Here is a 19,727-nt window from a genome sequence, read left to right on the forward strand (position 1 = left end):
TGTGGTTGGAAACAAGAGGAACTGGCAATCTTTCATCATGGGAGGGGCACAGAGAAAGTGTTTCAGGAAGGTGAACCTGGCTGAGGCACTCAGGTTGGACGGGCTAGGAAAGTTCTGAGTCAGGGAGGCCACCAAGAGGCCACGGGAAGGGTGAGGTCCCGTGGCAGAGGACAGATAGGAAGTGGAGCATGATAGAGGCACTCTGGTCAGTGACTAGGCATCTGGACATGAGGTCTAAATGCCCTGGATACAGAATCCCATAGGATGGGTTTGAGGCCCAGCTCTGCCACTCAGCAGCCCTGAGCCCAGGGGACAGACTCTTTGTTAAGTTCAGCTTCCTCCCTTGCAAAATAGAAGCACAAATGCTTACTTCCTAAGGATGAAATGTACTTAGCATGACACCTTGTTCATCCTAAAGTGGTTAAAAAAAAAGTAACCATTTATTTGGTGTTGGTATGATAAAGAAGGAATTAAAAACAAGAGGCAAGAAAACAGACGTTCTACACCCAGTCCCTAAGCCACTGAAGGAGACACAGCCTTGGTTACTTTCTGGCTTGTTCTTCAGGAGACCTCATTAACATTTAACATCATCCATTTAACGCCTCATAGACAAACAGAAGTGCCAGTATGAATGGAGAGTCGTGTACTCTTTAATAATAAAGATACTAATAAAGTATCCCCTTTATTACATACCTAACTCATTTCCATCTCACCATGGAAACCAAGTCTTCCCCAAAACATGAGGCCAAAGGCAAATGGTGATAACTTTATTTCATTTAAAAGAAATGGTTTAAGATGAAAAAAAAAAGGGGGTAAGTACCTTGCACTTTATTTCATAAGAAGAGGGAGGAAAAAAGATGACACATTGTACCAGTGATTACCTGCCCGTTTTAAGCCTTGTCAGCATCACAAAGACTTAAAGCAAAGCTAAATCCAGGCACATTATTCCTTTAAGCCCTTGTGATAACTCAAGGGGACTGAAAGGCAGGTCTGTGTTTCTACAGGAGGCTTGTGGTGGGTTCAGAAACTTTTAAAGAAGTGCCCTATTATCTCAGGTAGGTGTGTTCTGAAGAATTTAAACTGAATGTACTTTTGTTTTAGTTCCCAAGAAATGTTCCTCATCCACCTAACTTTCCCAAAGTCCATCTTGCACAATGCAAATTGCAGAGGTAAGCTGTGCTTGACTTAATAAGTCTGGAATGAATAGCTAAGGAAGTGGATAACACAAGGAAATTCTTCATCAGCATGCCTTTTTGACCCTTGCAGAACTGTCCTTGATGGCTCCGAGCATGCAAGCATTTACTTCCATATTGGGCTGTGCGATATTTGTAGACAAAGTTTTGAGAAAAGCCACAAAAATCAAAGGACATCAGGCAAAATGACTTGCTGCTGATCACTGCTGATGGTCAGCTCTGGTGGTCACCAGTGTAAGGACTTTAGACCCTTCAAGAAATCAGCAGGAGGCAGATGATGGAGTAATTTCCCCAAGTCTGCTAAAGATATTCACTGAGGAATGGCCCCTCCAATCCATACACCCTCCTAGAGTATAAAATGCCTGAGCAATTATCCTTTCTTCCATCTTTTACACATGTAACTGACTAATATTATGACACAAATGCACTTTTACTACTCAGCTGGCTTTCTTACTGAATACAGCCAAAGCCAGTGATGACTTTGATTACAGAAGAAAATAAATGGCTTCTCACGGTCCTTTGGATAAAGTGGCATTGGAAAAGTAACTTCTACCAGATGCATGGTACAGAAGAATTGCTCCTGCTGACCAACGACATAAAACCAAAAGAAAAATACTTTTAGCTACCACAGACGGTCCACAACCACGCGTAACTTATCTGTGCATAAGAGCACAGTTTGTACAGTCTCTTGGACCTGGAGTTCTGTTCAACACATGAGAACCATGTGACCTCTGGGCAAGTAACAACATCTCTGAGTTGCAGTTCCTAGCCTTTAAAAGGAAGTCAATATTGGGGTGTCTGGGTGGCTCAGTCAGTTAAGTGTCCAACTCTTGGTTGGGTCATGATCTCGCGGTTTGTGGGTTTGAGCCCACTGCTGTGCTGACAGTATAGAGATTGCTTGGGATTTTCTCGCTCTCCCTCTCTCTCTGCCCCTCCCCTGCTCACTCACCCATACACACACACACACACACACACACACACACACTGTCTCTCTCTCTCAAAACTAAATAAAATAAACATTAAAACAGGAAGTCCGTATCTACCTACCTCATAGGACATTATGCATGTCAAATAGACTAATGCATATAAAGCAGTTAGATTATGCCTGACATGTAAGAATTATTCTATAAATATCAGCTATTGCTACTAATATAAAATCAAGAAAAGCACAACCTCTACCCCCACTGGACAGTGTTATTATTCAGGGCTACGAGTAGATTCTTTTCAGTGGAGAAACTGTCCCTAAATGAGATAGGAACAAATCATAATTTGGCTTCCTCTCCATAATACTGTTGAGTCAACTGCTTCTCCAGCAATTTCCCTTTTCTCTGGGTCTATTTAACAACCATCATTAGTAGAGCAAATCACACTGGTCATATAAGTGATTTGATATTGTCACTTTATTTATTTATTTATTTATTTATTTATTTAAAATTCTTAAATGTTTATTTATTGTTGAGAGAGAGAGAGAGAGCGAGAGAGAGAGAGAATGAGTGGGAGAGGGGCAGAGGGAGAGGGAGAGGGAGACACAGAACCTGAAGCAGGGTCCAGCCTCCGAGCTGTCGGCACAGAGCGCAATGCAGGGCTCAAACTCATGATCTGTGAGATCATGACCTGAGCCGAAGTCGGAGGCTTCACGGACTGAGCCACCCAGGAGCCCTGATATTATCACTTTAATACTTGGAAGCTATAAATGTGCAGACAAGATTAGTGGGAGGATGGGTGATTTAGAGTCTGGAGTAATGGGACCATGGAACTGCCTAGACACTTAGAAACCTTTTAGTTTAACTGTTTCAGGGTATAGATAGCAAGAAAGTGTCTTGCCTTGAGCCATAGGACATGGAAGGGACAGAGGAAGGACTAACATTCTCTGTCCAGGACTTTCTGGCCATTTCCACTTTTAATTCAAGACATTAGCTGTTCCATGGAGTTTTAGTAGAACTTGACTATAAAATTATCTTGACTTGATTTGGTGAGGAGGAAGGAGGTAGGGTCATAGTTTAGCTATGGATTCAGTCCCTTCAATGGTTACTAATATATCCAGGCTTGCTTCTATTTTATTTTGAATCAGTTTGGAAATGTTTATTTTCTTCCAGGAAATTTCTTATTGTATCTGGCTTTTCAAATACATCAGCACTAAATTACTCATAATACCTTTTATGATAATAAGAAAAGTCCCTACTCTGAGGTCATGTCCCTATTTTTCTTCCTAATGCAGCATTTTGTATCTTCTTTTCTTTCTCTCTCTTATTTACCCTGGATGAAGGTTAGACTATAGAAGAGATGTTCAACTCAATTTTCTGCCACAACGGAAATCTTCCATTATGTGCTTTGTACAATATGGAAAGATCTGCACTACCCAATACTGTGGCACTAGCCACTAGCTCAGTGTGGTTATTGAGCCCTTGAAACATGACTAGTGTGACTGAGGAAATGATGTAAAACTTTATTTAATTTTAATTAATTTAAATTTAAATAGTCACATGTGGCTAGTGATTACCATATTAGACTCTCTCTTTCTCTCTCTCTCTCTCTGTCTCTCTTTCTCTCTCTATATATGTATAATCTTTTCAAAGATTTAGCTTTTATTTTTGTGGATCATTTCTTCTTATTGTTGTTGATATTTTCTATTTTATTTACGTATGCCTTTGACTTTTTTTTTTTTTTAATTTTTTTTTTCAACGTTTATTTATTTTTGGGACAGAGAGAGACAGAGCATGAACGGGGGAGGGGCAGAGAGAGAGGGAGACACAGAATCGGAAACAGGCTCCAGGCTCTGAGCCATCAGCCCAGAGCCTGACGCGGGGCTCGAACTCACGGACTGTGAGATCGTGACCTGGCTGAAGTCGGACACTTAACCGACTGCGCCACCCAGGCGCCCCTGCCTTTGACTTTTTAAAAAATTTCCTTCCTTTTTACTTATGTTTACTCTGACTTTTTTTTTTTTTTTTAGTCTGACTGTCATCAGCCAAGAAACAGACCTATGCAGGGTTCTACTGAGGCCTGAATTCCTTCTTCTTTGGATTCAAGTCCCAGAGGCTTAGTAGGAAAGGTCTGCACAAAGGTGACTGAAGAGAGAAGATGAAAAGCTGAAGGCCTCCCAGATGAAAGCCAAGCCAGAAACCTGGCTGTTAAGAATATTTTCTCTCCTCCAAAAAATGAATTAGTTGAATCCAATGTGACACTCAAAGGAAAATCAAAATGCTTGAAGAGCAGGTTGTGGACTTGAACTCCCATGTAACTGGATTCCTCCTTGGGACTTATGGCTCTGACACATGATACTCTATAGAGAGGGTCCTGTTAGCCTTACTGAAATCTGGACACCATGGGCCTTTTTTATATGGGGAATTTTAAGATAAACGGAGTTGAGAACTAGGAGCTTAGTTATCCAGGGATTTCTGCCATTTGGGACTATGAACTAGGGGCTGAAGCAGCAGGGAAAAAAAAAAAAGCACATGAACTACTGTGAAGGGACAAAAGGGACTCCCTCCTTTTACCTGGAGGGAGTCAGTCTCCAAGCTTGAAGATGAGAACCATCCTCCAAAAAACACGAAATAATTACACTTCTAGTGCCCCAGGCCTTGCTGCCAAAATGCAATATATATCGTGAAGCTTGATGCCAGAAGGGATGCCAGGGCCATGAGGTGATGGGGAGGCCGAGTCTCCCAGAGATGGTCAGAAGCCACTGAGTGATGAACTCTGGAAAGCTAGGCTGCTTTTGCTTTGATGCCTGGGGATAGTAGGAAGGGGAGAAGCTTACCCCAAAGGGGCCATAAAATGCCAGAAATAGAGGGAATGAACCTGAAATGCTGAAACTTATGGTGAACTGGAGAGTACTTCGGGTAAAGTTAGCCTATGATTTTGAGTTTTCCTGTTGATTTTACTAGAGTTATTCAAGGTTTCTTATAATATTCATTGCTTCTTGCAACTTTGGGATTGTATTCTAAATTTCGAAAGAATCCCAAATGCTTACATTATGTAATTATATGTAGAGAGCTACAGATTCAGGTATTAGCTGTTCCCTGATAATTTATCTATTAAACAATAGTGCCAGGAACTATGCCAGGGGCTGGGCTCACAAATGGTCAACATACAGATAAAGGTACTTCTCATGGATGAATGGATATTCTACTGAAGGCAGGCAGACACTGTCACAAATAATATAATTCACATAGTGGCAGGTGCTCTTGAGAGCACAAAACAGGAGGATGTGACAAGGAGGGGCTGGAGGTAGGAAAAGACTTCCAATGATGTGGCCAGGGAGGGCCTCTTCTGGCTGTAACAGTTAAGTGGAGACCTGCATGATAAAGAGTTAGTCTTACAAAGATGGAGGGGAATGGGTTCCAGACACAGAAGACAACAGGTTCAGAGGTCCTGATGTAGAACTAATCTTGGCGTGTTGGGGAGCAGAAGGAAAATCAGAGTTCCAGGACTGTTGTAAACCAGGGCATGTTGATAAGAAAGGGAGTGAGAGAGGCATACAGGGGCCAGACCAGAGGGGCTCTTGAGAGTCAGAGTAAGGGCTCTGGACTAATTAAGTGTTCATGAAATATGTGAAGGCACTCTCCTAAAGTATATTGTCAGCTAGGGCAGTTTCTATACTTCCATATTGACCCTCAAAGCACAGTAGACCCTAACCTGGGTGAGTTTTCCCCAAAGAAAGGGCAGATTAGATGGGTGCTTTTTGCTCAATGAGTTGGGCAAGAAACCAAGGTCTTCCAAGAGCTCTCCATGTGTCTCTGACCATTAAAGACACTACTGTAGGGGCTTCACAGAGTTCGGGGGCCTCCTGGTGGGCACAACAATCAGCTTGGGTAGGCCCAAACCTGTTGGCAATCATTCCTGCTTCTGTCTCTGAGTTTTACACAAAGATTTTTTTCCCCTTCTGCCACTGGGAAAAGTACATAAAAATAGGTGTGCCACTTGAAAATTAAACGGAGGGTAAATACGCACAGCAGCTGGGCTGTGATCTAGATAACACCAGAGAATCTAAGAGTGGGAAGTCACGTAACATAAGAATAAGAAAGAAAGAAAGAATCATGGCAGTAATGATCGGTTTGGAAAAAAAAAAAAATAGATGGAAAGAATTTGGAAGGTAACAACTTCCAGATGGTCCTGGTGGTGAAGATAGCTATATATAGAGAAAGAGGGGCTAATTAGTTCCTGGGCCGAGGCCCCAGTTTCTGTTAAGTGAGTGATTGTTTCGTGGCGGTTTAGCTCAATGCTAGGGGACACACACCACATTGCGAGTAAATTAAGTATTTGGGTTTTTTTCCAAGCAGTGGGAATTGCCTAACCTTAATACAATTAATTAAGACTCAATGAATGTTTAATTTAGTTCTGGTGCTTGTACCAGGGACACAATGGGCTCTTTGTTTTGGCCAAGACTCCTAAATATTGGAAAAAGGGAAGCAGGCTGAAAGAGAGCAAGGGTTAGTCAATAGCTTTTCCCCAAATGCTCAGATGCACAAGTTGGTTTCCAAATGTAACAGCCAATTCAACGAAACCCAAGAGATTGCCTTAGAAGGAGGCTGTGGACCTTCCAGGAGAAAAAATAAGAAATATTGCCTCACGCCTCTGGGTTGGCATCAAAAGTTACAAGTTAGTCTTTCAAACACCCTCTCTAAAACTCTCACTCTGCCAACTAAATGGACCATCTTTATAGTGCATGCTCAACTAAATTCTCACTTGGTTTCTTCCTACTTTCAAGTCAGGAACCCTTGCGGTGAAAAGAAGGCTTGAGAAAATTTAGGAGTTAGGAAGAATAGTTGGAATGCTGAATACTTCCAGAAGACTGTAACCAAATGGACCACTTTTGGCTGGCTACCAACCATCACCTGACAGGCGGCTAGACAAACATGTGGGGATTTTTATCACTATCAAATCCACACTATTGGCTCCTAAGAGAATTCCACAAAGAACAACAATAATAAAAAGTGCTTCTGTTTACTGTGTATCTACTGTGCATCAGCCCCATGTGTGGTGTTCCATGTAGATTATCTCATTAAACTTTCACAATAACAAGTGGTCAGCATTCTTATCATCCCCTGTGGAACATGTGTAGGAGCTGAAGCTTTGAGATATTAAGTCCTTTGCTCAGGGTCTCATAGCTAGCAAACGAAGGAACTGGGATTGCAACCAAGGATGCTTGACCTTCAAGCCTGTACTAACTCTTGCTCACGCCTGATACTGTGCTGAGTTACTCTCTAGGTGAACTCCCATTGGGTGGATGAGCTAGAGGGATTGCCAAACAGCTGGCTCTCTCTATACACACCAGCAAAGGAAGCCTCAACATTTTAGCCAGAGAGCAAATGCCTGCTGTGTGCCCATTTACACACCAACTTGCAAAGTTGGCAAGTGGTGGGAACTGCTGGTAGAACAATGGCTTCGCATCCCAATCAAATTGGATAGGAGAACTAACTGGTTAGAGAATATAAGAAAGGAGGCCCATGGCATGGATCCCTGTGAGGCTCCGCTCATTTTTTTTCTTGAATCTGGTCCTGTTCATTCTTAATCCATTGCTGGAAGGCTGTCAGTCTCTGGGAGACAGGGTGAGATGGAGGTAAGGAGGCAAAGATTATTGGCCCAAATTCCCATCTCTCCATTCTCTTAAGTTTGGTTTCAGTGGAAGCCCAAGGGGTGGCCCAAAGACACCTAGTTTGGCCAAGGATCAATTATCCCTCACCTTCACTTTATCCTATGGGACCTTTAGCAGCCTGAGATGATTACAGTCCTAATCTAGAACTTTAAGACTACCCAGAAAATGTAACTCATCTAAACTATCATTAAATTATAAAATTTAAAGTAGAACATTAAAGATAATTTAGATCAATATCATCTCACTCCCAATTATCATTGACCTACAACCACGATCCTTAATACAATTCTGTGGAAGAAAGGGAGAGAAGAAAAGAAGTTGGTTAGCTAGCTAAGTTTCTAAGAGGTTAAATGACTTATGAAGGGTTACCAGGTAAGTGGCAAAGCCAGGACAAGAACACAAGTATGCAAATAGTATGTGGCCTTCCCATTATATCATCCTGCCACTATTTTTTTCCTGAGTATCCATAAGTTGTCCATTTGTGCATCCATCCAGTTAAGACAATCCTTACTACTTACTATCTGCTAGGTATTGGTAAGTGCAAACATGAGTAACCCCTCTTTTTCAGTCTTTTGTGAGCTCTAAGACAGATAACTGATGTTTAGAACTGTGCCTGGCCTACCATTCAAATATTTGCTAAAGAGATGCATGAAAGCACCCAGATTCACACAATTCATGGCAGACTGTAAGGAGCCACAAATACCCCAACAGTGGGAAGAGTACCTGAGGCAGAAAAGACATTCCATAATATTTATTGAATGAACAAATGAGTGAATAAGTAAATGAACCAAAATGAGTCCAGCATAATCGGCACTGCTAGGCTTTCAGAACACTAGGTAGTAGTGTCTGTGGAGAGAAATTACTCCCTCACATGACCTTTTCTAAGGGGTCTTGTGTCAGTTCAGGAGCTAAGGTCTCTGGAATCTTACAAGACTCTGAAAGGCTTACATTAGAACCCAGCTCTGCCACCTAATCTCCACATGTCCTTGGACAAGTGTTAGCACTTTATCCTCTCTGATTCGTGCTCTACAGGAGGGCAAAGTAGTAGAACCTGCCTTGTCAGGCTACTGGGAAAATTAGAAGGTAGTAAAGTAAAATTCTTAAGAAATACAGGTGATTCCTACCAGGAACTCTTGTCCATTTTCACTACAAACTTTTCTGCTTTATCCACCCATCCATTTATCTATCTGCATTTCCTATTTACTAGGCATTATCTTAGCACTAGTAAATAGTTAATAGAAACATTAACACACTCAATTCTCCTAATAACCCTACGAGTCAGGCACTATTATCTCTCATTTTACATACAAGAAAAACAAGGAGTCAAGAGGTTACATGACTTGCTAGAGTCACACAGTGAGAAAGTGGCTGAGCTGAGATTCTCATGGAGACAGCCTGGCCCCAGAGTCTGTGCACTTGGCCACCATGCTATGTTGCTTGCCAACAATGGAAAGAGGCTCACCTGCTGTCTCCTGAAAACATGATGGTCTTTTCACCACGATCCCTGCATGGTTTAAAACTCAGGGACAGTCACTTCCAGGAGACTAGCACCTCACACTTAAAAAAAAAAAAAAAAGTGATCATGAAATGGGTGTATCGGCTTGGCAAGGCATAGCTCTGAACTCAACTTGGCAGAGGAGTGGTGTAGCTCACTGAACAGCACCAAGACACCAGTCACTGGTACTCACCACCTGGATCGCCTGCGATGCCACCAGGTTTGACAATATAGTTTCCCCTACACAACACAACTGGGTTGGTGCCGAAAGCACCAGATGTCCAGACAACTCTGGTGGCATTTCGCACTTTGGAAGATTCAGTCACTGCCTCCTGCATTATCTTCCTCCTGCGTTATCTTGTTCTATACACTCGAGGTCTTCATCTTCCTAATCGTATTTATAGCAATAATAATAGTCTTTATTCTGTAGCAGTACAAGCCAGAATTTTCACGTTACCTCATTTAACCTTGTAACAACCCCACTATTACATGTTGCTGCCCACATCTTAAAAATGCTGTTCAGAGTTTCCTTTATTTGCCCATCTGTCCATCTGCCTAGCCCTGTTACATGCCAGGCCTGTGCCAGGCATGGGGGCTATGAAGACCAGCAAAACCAACCTGCTCCTGCTTTCATGGAGGTTATCAGCTAAATACCACAAATAGCAGTATCATGACAAATAATATGAGGAGTAAGAAAAGGATGCCATGGGGGAGGGGGACACCTCGTGGCTCAGCTGGTTAAGCGTCCGACTCTTGGTTTCAGCTCGGGTCTTGATCTCATGATTTTGTGAGTTTGAGCCCTGCATCGGGCTCTGTGCTGACAATGTGGAGCCTGTTTGGGATTCTCTGTCTCTCTCTCTCTCTGCCTCTCCCCTTCTCTCTTGCTCTCTCTAAATGAATAAATAAATAAACTTAAAAAAAAAAAGAAAAGAAAAGGATGCCATGGGCTACGAGACCCAAGAGTGAAGGACCTGCCCAGGCTGGGTCCAGGGAAAATTTTCCTGGGGAAGCAGGAGAAGGGCTGGAGTTAGAATTAATAGGGCCAAGGGGGTGGGAGTAGGGGTGGTATGGCATGGGATGATCCAGGCAATGGGAAGAGCATGTGCACAGGCTTGGAAATAAAAAGAAGCATGAGACCTTCAGGGGCTGGGTCCTTCCCTGCCTTGGCCATGGTTGACCAGCTGGTCTTCCTGGGAGTACGGTCAGTCTTTCCACAATGCCATTTTGCCTGCCCTTTGTATCGGACACAACTCCATGACCCTCTCGTGACAATAATTTTACCACTTATGGGTGAGAAATCACATGATGACAAAAAAGGATCAGGAATTCATTAACCCTTTTAAATTATTTTATATTTTATCGACCACACCAAATCTGCATATATTTGAAAAAATAGTCAACTATACTATATTATTTACTTATCAGCCCGGTGGACAGCCTGGCACATTTGGGGGTTTATAAAATAACTCCATGTTACTTGCCTATAGGTTCTGAAAATGTGGAAACTATTGGCTGGCATATGTGTCTTCCTTTACTTGTCTGTGAGCTCCTTACTTCAATGCCTTGCATATAATAGGTGTTTAACTTAACATGTGTTGATGGAGCACATACGTGCACGAATACTCAGTGGTCTCTCATTCATTAATTAATATGTATTGAGTGCCTATTATGGGCCAGGCACAGGTCTCAAACCTGGGGCTCTAGCAGTGAAAAAAATGGGGGAAGTGTCTGCCCTTATGGAGCTTACATTCTACTGAGTCCAGGAAGAATGAACACATTTCTCCTTTGATGTTCCTGCAACGGCAAAACTAAACCTGAAAGGATTTTGTCCTTGATTCTTTTTGAGCAATACAAAGATGATTCAGATGTATATCTCTTCAATCCCCTTTCCTGTCTGGCTACAGGCCTCATTACAAACCATGCCATGCCTGGGAGTCAAGGGTCAGAGATGGGAAAGGCCACGTGTTCTGCTCACCTCCCATGTAGCCTGATAGAGGCTCTATTTGTGCTCCAGGAGCAAGGGACCTGCCACTCCAAAGATGCCCCTTCAGATGTGGTGAGTTTGTCAGCACTTGCCCAATGCAGCTGAGATCTCTGCATTACACCAGCTTGGCACAAAAGGTTTTGGTTCCCTTCTCTTCCCAAGTATGTGGTTTTTATAGGGGATCTGAAGGGGTGGTTAGAAATTCCAGTCATGGGATGCCCCGGACATGAAGACGGTTTATAAGAATCTGCTCATGCTGTAAGGTAACTGTCAAAAGCTGAAGAAATTGATTTTTTTGGAATATTACATTTTACGTATCCATGCATTCTCTCAAGATGTCCAATCCACAAACTGCCTGCAAGCTACTTGGGATGTATGTACACCATACACCATGCTCCGACTATTTATTGGGACCAGCTTGCTCCATTTCTATGATCCTGCCTGTATTCTACCTATTAAAGATTGTCAGTCCCGGCTGTAATATAATCCTGGCTGAGGATCACTTGCAAGATGTAATCTTGACAAGCCATTTGGAATCTCTTCTAAAAAAACGTAAAAGCCAGCATTCTTCCAGAGGAATGAATCAGTCTGATAAAAGTGTCTACAGGGGAAGCCTAATCAGTTCATATGAGAACTTGTCAGTAGACCCTCTACTTGGACTGTGAGATTAAACCGTCTTCATAAATTGTCATTAGAAGGAAGCAGGGTCCCTTCAGCTAAGATGCTCTTCTCTTATTTCCACCTTGAAACTCTGGTTTGCATTTCTGCAGGGGAGAGACACCAGCAAAAGCCACATCTGGAATGAACACCAAAAAGATAACAAAAATCCCCCTTTTGCTCATGAATATGGCTGCTTTCTAACCTTCTAATGCAGGATGCCAGCTCTCTGCTCTCCCACAGCCGTATGGAGTTCTGAGAGGAAAAACCTGCCTCACTTTATTATTTCTTTATTTCTAAACATCCTTATTTTTGACCTCTTATCCAGTTAATCACCCGCTGATTATTTTAAAGGTATGCTAATATTTAGACAAATCCTCCAAGATGTCTCGGGTTGGAACAGGAAATGCTTTATGTCATTGTAATGTTTATTAACATTAGTGGTGAAATCATATCATTACAAGGGAAAACATTTTCAGATGATTTTTTGATATCATCTAAAGTGATCAGTGTGTGAGATCAGAACAAGGCACAATGAAGAGCCATCTCAAGAGAGGCTCTGCCAAGGAAGTAGCAACTTCATTCACCTATCTCATTAATTTGCAACAGTTTCTGTCAGAGATTTTTTTAAAATAAATTATTCTCAATGTTTATATCTTTCTTTGCTTCTCACAGTAATCCATACTAACATGGGAGAACAAGGACAAATGTGATTCCAGTCCTGGTTCTGCCACTTGCTGGCTAAGTGACCTTGGAAAAGTCAGCCAGCTTTCGCCAGACTCCATTTCACCATTTGCAAAATGGGATAATAACATCACCGACTCACAACAGCTGTTACAAGTATTGAGCACATTCTCTGGAACATTGTGAACCCAGAACAATGTTTAGAGCACTTTATGGTGGATAATTATTTGTTTGATGAATGAATGAATGGATCCTACCTAAACTGTAATATTCTAAGTCAGGGGTTGGCAGATTTTTTCCTGCAAAGGGCCAGAGAAGAAATATTTTAGGTTTTGGAGGCCCTGTAGTCTCTGTCATGACTACCCAGCTCTGTGTTGTGCAGAAACCAGCTATACACAGTAAAGAAATGAGTATGGCTGTTTGCCCATAAAACTTTATTTGCAAAGACAGGCAGGGGACTGGATTGGGTCCACAAGCCATAGATTACATTCTAAAAGCCTAGCCCGCTAATGACAAACCAGATGGGGTCTCAAAATAAGTGTTCAGTCATGACTTACAAGCTTAGTGTTAGATCAAATCCTTCGAAGGAAAACTAAGAGGCAGTAAGACAATCCCTCTCAGCTTCACTGCAACCATTTCCTGCACCCTGTCACACTCTCCCTACCACTGTCAGGACTCATCGTGGTCTCACAGGTATGTTGGGGCCCTTCCACCCATCTGGGGACTCATTCATCCTGTAAACCAGCCTTGTTGCACCCAACTCCTCCTTGGAACCAGGCCTCTGGAGACACCTTGGTAAGCCAAAGGTCCTCCTGGAACGCACTTTTGTATAAAATCTTCAGACATGGAGGAGGAACCTCCTCATCCGTGTCCAAGAAAAGAAATGGAAGTGCTATTCCTTCTATTAGCGCTAATCCTTCCTCCTATTAATCTCAGGAGTATAGAATCATGTTGCAGAAGATGGAAAACCATGGGCCTGAGCTGCTAAAAGGCTAGCACTTCTCTCCTGAGTGCCTACTGCGTTCGAGGCACCACCTAGAATGTTCCCCCACCCCCAGTGTACAGAAGGAGAAGCGGAGCTCACAAAGCACAGAGACACAGCCTGGAGCAGAAACTGGCACCTAAGTTGCTCTGACCCAGGTCTGACTGACTCAAAAGACCAAGTTATGAAAAACTACTGTCTGCTCCTGGGCACAAATGGCAGCTGAGTACTCATGGGAGCCAGGCTTTCAAAGTTAGCCCAGTTTGCAAGCATTTTACTTAACTGATGTGCTCACTTATTTTATTTTTCTTTTCCATCTCCCCCACTAGATTATAAAATCAAAAGAAACTGATCTGTATATACAGCACAGTCCCTGGCACAACGTAGGTGCTAATTACATATTTGTAGAATTAATTTAAAAAGAAGAATAATGAGGATACTAGATAGTAGTAGTTGTCTGTGGGCTGGGCGTCAGGCTAAGAATTTGACATACATTATCTCAAAGGCTCCTCCAATCCCACACGTTAGTGACTATTATTTTCCCCATTTTATTGATTATAAAACTAAGGTTCTGAAAGGTTAACCCTTCTAGGCTAAGGTCAGGAAGCTAACAAATGGCAGAAGCAATAATTGAACCCAATTCTGTTAGGCTTTTAACTCAGATTCTTCTTACTCCATTCAGTTCCCCCCACACAATGATCGCCCTTGTCCCAACCCAGACAGTGAGTCCGTTGGCTGAGGGCCCTGTTCCTTCCACAACAAAAGTCATCTTTTCTCTTTCTCCCTGACCATGTTTGTTCCTAGTGTCTGGAAATTGCTCTCACCTATAAAATCAGGATAATTTTTCATTGTCAACACACATCCCCACCTCCTCCATGGGGTTTTTGTGAGAAATAACTCCATTTGCAACCATTAATTAAGCTGTTAAAAGTACAAGTGGCTTTTTCTCCATTTTTACATGGCTTCTCAAATGGTTAATGCTGATTTCTTTCTCGGTGCAAACACAAGGAGCTCATAACTTTTCAATGGATTATGAAAGTTATTCCCCCAGGGGCTCGGCAAGGCAGTCATCACTGGGCATAGCTTTGACATGACGTCAGTGAATTCAGTCCTTCCCGTGCTAATGGTGGTTCTTAATAATATTATTGGAATTATTATTACCTTCAATTAAAAGGTTGGCCATGAATGACTTACTACTTCAGAGAGATTCCCCAAAGAATCACATTAGAGTTCGCCGTCTTTTTGCCAAAGGGCACCATAAGAACAGGAACTGTAGTCCTTGCCCATCCCCCAAGTAAATACATTAATTAATAAATACGCAGCATTCAAATATTTTATGTTTTTGGCTGGTTACCAGGTTTTAAATTGACTTCCTTAAAGGTGGATAGGGCTGGCTAATCACTACCACTTTGTTTTAGAAACTAAAACAAAAAAAAAAAATCAAGAAAACTTGACATTTTTTCCTTCATTTTTACTCACCAAATTACATTAGAACAGTACAGCTACAACCTTCACAAAATGGCCCATCTCTTATCTTGCTGGAGACTGGGCAGCACAGGGGTTTCAAATACAATCTAAGGAATGGTCTCTAGTAAAAGCACTTCTATTACATGTCCCTTGACAATACGTGTGGCTTGAGAACACCCTGGAGAAAGGCCTTCAAAGCCAGGTGAACTGCTCATTGGATTCAGGGTCAGTGAGCTGCCTGACTTGGCAAATAAGCTTAAAGCTGGAGGTAGTTCTCAAGGAAAAAGCTGGAACATGTAAGTTCACTCAAAAGGGGGCTTTGACTATGCCCAGAATCTGATGCTCAGGCACCATGGAAATATGTTAGCCACCTCTGGGGAGACTAGGTCCAGGTGCTAGGACAGAAACCCTACCTTCCTCCTCAGAAGTGGTGTTAGCATGTACCCAGACCAATTGGACAGAGATGAGATCTCAAGGGTATAAGGACAATTCTGGGGGGGTCCCAGGTGCAGAATTACATGGAGGGATCCTTGAAATCAGGAAATACAGTGAATTCATACCTAGGAGAAGAGGGAAGCTTAGGTGCCCACAGAAGGGAAAGAAAGCATAAACTGGGGCCAGAAAGGAAGAAGATGCTGGGACACAATGTCTGGTCCACAATGGACACACACATATGTGCTAAATGAATGAACAAATGAATGAGTGATAGGGAGAGGCCTAACATTCTGCTTGGCCTAAAAGCTCTGTCAACTTAAACCCACGTCAGCGGAGAAAGAATATCCGTGTGTAGCACCTAGGTTAATTTCAATACTAATATTCAAGAATATGCTCCCTTGCTTTTAACCCAACCAAATGAAAGCCAACCAACTTGTGTGAATTTATGGTACTTTTGTTCCTGTGGGTGTATGTGTGTGTGTGTGTTTAATCTTTGTTTCTAATAAAATTACTTACTTAACCCCCTGGGCTGCTTATAAGTTTATCAAGGGCAGGAAGCAGATGTTTTCACACTTGGACCCAGGGTGAGAGAGAAGAGGCAGTATATCATTCAGATGAGGAGGCAGACCACAGAGGGCTGGAGCCTTGAGGACAGTCACGTCAAACTGAGAGGAAGCAACTTTAGGAGGGCTGCCTGGGAAGTCCTACACTGCCTGATATTAAAAGATGCTACAATTCACAGGTCCTGTGTCTGCATTTTACCTCCCTTGGAGAAGAAATCCATGGCTGTGTTGGAGCAGCTAAGACTTGGCTTTGATTCTTTGTCTGCCTCCTTGGTGACAAACTTGGCCTCCCTGCTTCCTGGAGAGCCTGTTCCTTGTCCATCTGTCTTTGTCAATGAATGAGATTCCAGGTTTTTCAACAATGCTCCCATTCCAGGAATGGCTTTGCAGCCTGATTCTGCCCAAGTTTCTGACTGTTCTTGACACATGTTATTACTTTCTCTGCCATATCTTTCTAGAGATCCTACTTTATCCATACCCCTGGAAGGAGAAACCCCACAGACAGCTTGATCGGCCCTAACTTGCCAGAGTTGACTATACCAAGTGAGGACTCTTGCTTTAGGCAAATATATCTATAAGGATAGCCAGTCACCTGGAGCTTGCAGCCTAGTTCTGAGATTGACTAATGAGCAGCTTCCCCTAGGGATTGAGAAAGAGGGATTCCAAGGGACTGAGTAATTCCATGAAAAGGCTGTGGGGACACATAGGCTATGGCAAGAGGATAATGAAGGTAGAGGGGACAGAACAGATGAGAAAATAGACAGGTATCCTGATTTTCCATTCTCCAGATCCAGTCTTGTGCTGCTCGGCTACACTTCCTGCCCTTCAACTCTGTGAGAGTCTCCTGCAGGTTTTCAACACGTCACCTGCAGCAGATGCTCTCTTTATCTGCTCATCATTCAGGACAGATTCTTTCTGTAGCAGTATCTTGGTTTTTTTCTTTTTTCCTTCAAGGAATCACACCTCACCCATTGTTAAGACCTTGGGCATGGAACATGACATAGGCCTAACTAAGTCAAAATAACCTATTTCTTACCCACACAGTGATATGTTTGTTCATGGATGGGAACGGGGCAAAAATTGGTGGGATGAGTTTCATCTGGGGATTTTGCTGGAACTATTAAGACAGTGAGGCTTCCATAGATACTTCTGGGATATCTATATTATTATATAAATATCTAAGGCTGTTAGCAGATGTTTTTTTATCTTATGGTGAATATGTTAGTGGAAGTCTGCTAAAGAATGAAATATCGCTAGAGGAAAGCAAAACCAAGAGATGGTGACAGACAGAGTCCTAATGATTTTGTTTTAATCCCCTGAATCCAGCCATACCTGAAAACATTATATCTTGGCTTTTCAGTTACAAGGGTCAATATATTCCTATTCTCCTCTTTTAAAAAGTAGTTTGAATTGATACAAGATTACTGACTACTACATATTCCTTTTAGATTCACATAGCCTGGATAGGTCACTATTCTTTGCAGCACAGGAACCTTCCTTCTTAATCCTGTCCCCTTTTTTCTCCTACTACTTACCTTGTCAAGAAAAGCTGTTAAAAATGTATTTTTTCCCAAAGTAACTTTACTTTAAAAGATTTTATCCTTGTGAAGTTAAAATTTTAATTTCTCCTTAAATTTTTGTTAGGTCAACACAGAATTCAAAATTATATGTATATTTATACAATAAACTATTTTTCAATACGATCAAGGTGTTTTGATTAAAGGAGTGTTATTGGAGAGACATCAGAGAGAGTATTACTAAAGTAAAACTTGAGATTAGCAATTATCATAGACCTAGAATACAACTTTTCTTTTTATAAATAAAAAGCCAACCTAATATTACCTCAAATACTTCCTTGATATTGCTATTTCCTTCATGACTGAGATTTTTCAAAATTGTATTCTGCCTCGAGGTAATCATTATGAGCATCAATTATCATCATGTGAATACAGAAGTCTGGTAAATACAATATTAGTGTTACAGTCTTGGGCAAGTGACTCAAACTCTCTGTACTTCAGGTTTTTTTTTTTTACCTGCAAAATGAGGATAACAATAATTCCTACCTCACAGGGTTGTTGCAAAGATTAAACAAGTTGATACACATAAAACACTCAATAGGGTATCTGGCACAGGGTCAACTTTATTGCTATGATTATTTTCTCATTACCTTTCAACGTATTACTGGATGAATGTATCTTTGTAGAAATTGGTGGCTTCCATTTGTAGTAAAATTAGACTTTAGTCAGCATCTAATGTTGAAGAGAAAATATTTAGAGAAAAGTAAGTATTGAATTTTAAATAAAATTGAGACTCCCATCCAAGTCTGGGTGGCTCAGGTCACGATCTGATGGTTTGAAACTTCGAGCCCTGCATCAGGCTCTGTGCTGACTATGTGGAGCCTGCTTGGGATTCTCTCTCTTTCTCTCTCCCTCTCTCTCTTCCCCTCCCCCACTCATACTTTCTCTCTCTCTCTCAAAATAAATAAACTTTAAATAAAATTGAGACTCTGAATTATAAATGCAAGCCAGTTTTCACTATAAACATTAGGTCTCTGGGTTTCAGGATACACAGAGAAAATAATGAGAGGTGAACTCACAAATGTCCTCTAGACTTTTGGATGCTGGAGTGGGCTAATAAGTGACCACAGAGATATAATGATAAGGGGCCTCTGGGGCCAGGATGAAGGGGGGTCAAAGAGATGCCCAAAGTAGGTCAGAGGGAGAGAGAGCAGCAGGAGCCCACATGCAGGCTCAGGTCTGGGCCAGGCAATTTCAGTTGCAGCATCGGTGAGCTGCCAATAGGCTGGTTGATCTTGGCAGGCCACTGAAGTCCCAAGTACCTCTATTTTACCATCTGTAAAAATGAGAGGAATAATAACACCTCCTGTTTCTTCAATTTAAAATGAACATAAAGAGAATGAGTAGCACTTCTAAAGTCAGGAGTTAGAACATTTAACTGTTCTACAACAAACATGCATTTCTTGTGTGGTAAAGAAAAACAGCTTTGTAAAAGTTACTTATTAAGGAAATAATTAGTGTAGTATGTGAACACACAGGGCTGACCTAATATTATAGGAAATGTGAGGGCTTGGACCTTAGAAAATGCTGATGTTTGAAATGCAAGACTAGTCACTTACTATGACCTGGAGCAAGTTACTGAACTTTTCTCAAGGCTCAGTTTGTGTATGTGTTAAAGTTAGGACAATATCATACTCCATGGGAGGACTGTCAGCAACAAAAAAAGATAAAATATATAAAGTGTTCTGGCACTTAGTAGGGGTGTGTGTGTGTGCATGTATGTGTGTGTGTGTGTGTGTGTGTGAGAGAGAGAGAGAGAGAGAGAGAGAGAGAGAGAGAGAGAGAGAGAAATAATACATGACTGGGACATGGGGTGTAGACCAAGGCTATTAAATCTATGACCTAGTATCTATGATCCATAGTAGGCATCAAGAAGGTAGGTGAATCCCTTGAAATTTATTTTGTGCCTGTGGATTTTCTAGAAAGACAATCCTCAGTTATTATGTTTTCCATCTAAGGGGTCCATGACCTTGTAAAGGTTAAGCGTGCCTATATAGATAAAGAGATAGACCAATGTATACTTTGGTCCCAGGTTGCCCACTGCCCCTAATCTAATTCTGAGTGCATAAACAGTGGTTATCTAGAGCGAATC

At 41.8% G+C, this 19,727-nt stretch overlaps 1 protein-coding gene across 16 annotated transcripts in view; it reads right to left on the reverse strand.

Moving 5' to 3' along the window:
* Nucleotides 1–19,727, reverse strand: part of ERC2 (ELKS/RAB6-interacting/CAST family member 2) — a 937,892-nt gene that overhangs the window by 118,475 nt on the left and 799,690 nt on the right. The window contains exon 21 of one of the 16 annotated variants that reach the window (XR_006715878.1): nucleotides 18,226–18,307. The exons of the other annotated variants lie outside the window; for them this stretch is intronic. The gene's annotated coding sequence lies outside the window, so the exon portion shown is untranslated. The remainder of the gene's footprint in view (nucleotides 1–18,225; nucleotides 18,308–19,727) is intronic. 16 annotated transcript variants of the gene reach the window in all.

The sequence above is a fragment of the Leopardus geoffroyi genome, chromosome A2, assembly GCF_018350155.1.
Source record: "Leopardus geoffroyi isolate Oge1 chromosome A2, O.geoffroyi_Oge1_pat1.0, whole genome shotgun sequence".
Classification (NCBI taxonomy): domain Eukaryota; kingdom Metazoa; phylum Chordata; class Mammalia; order Carnivora; family Felidae; genus Leopardus; species Leopardus geoffroyi.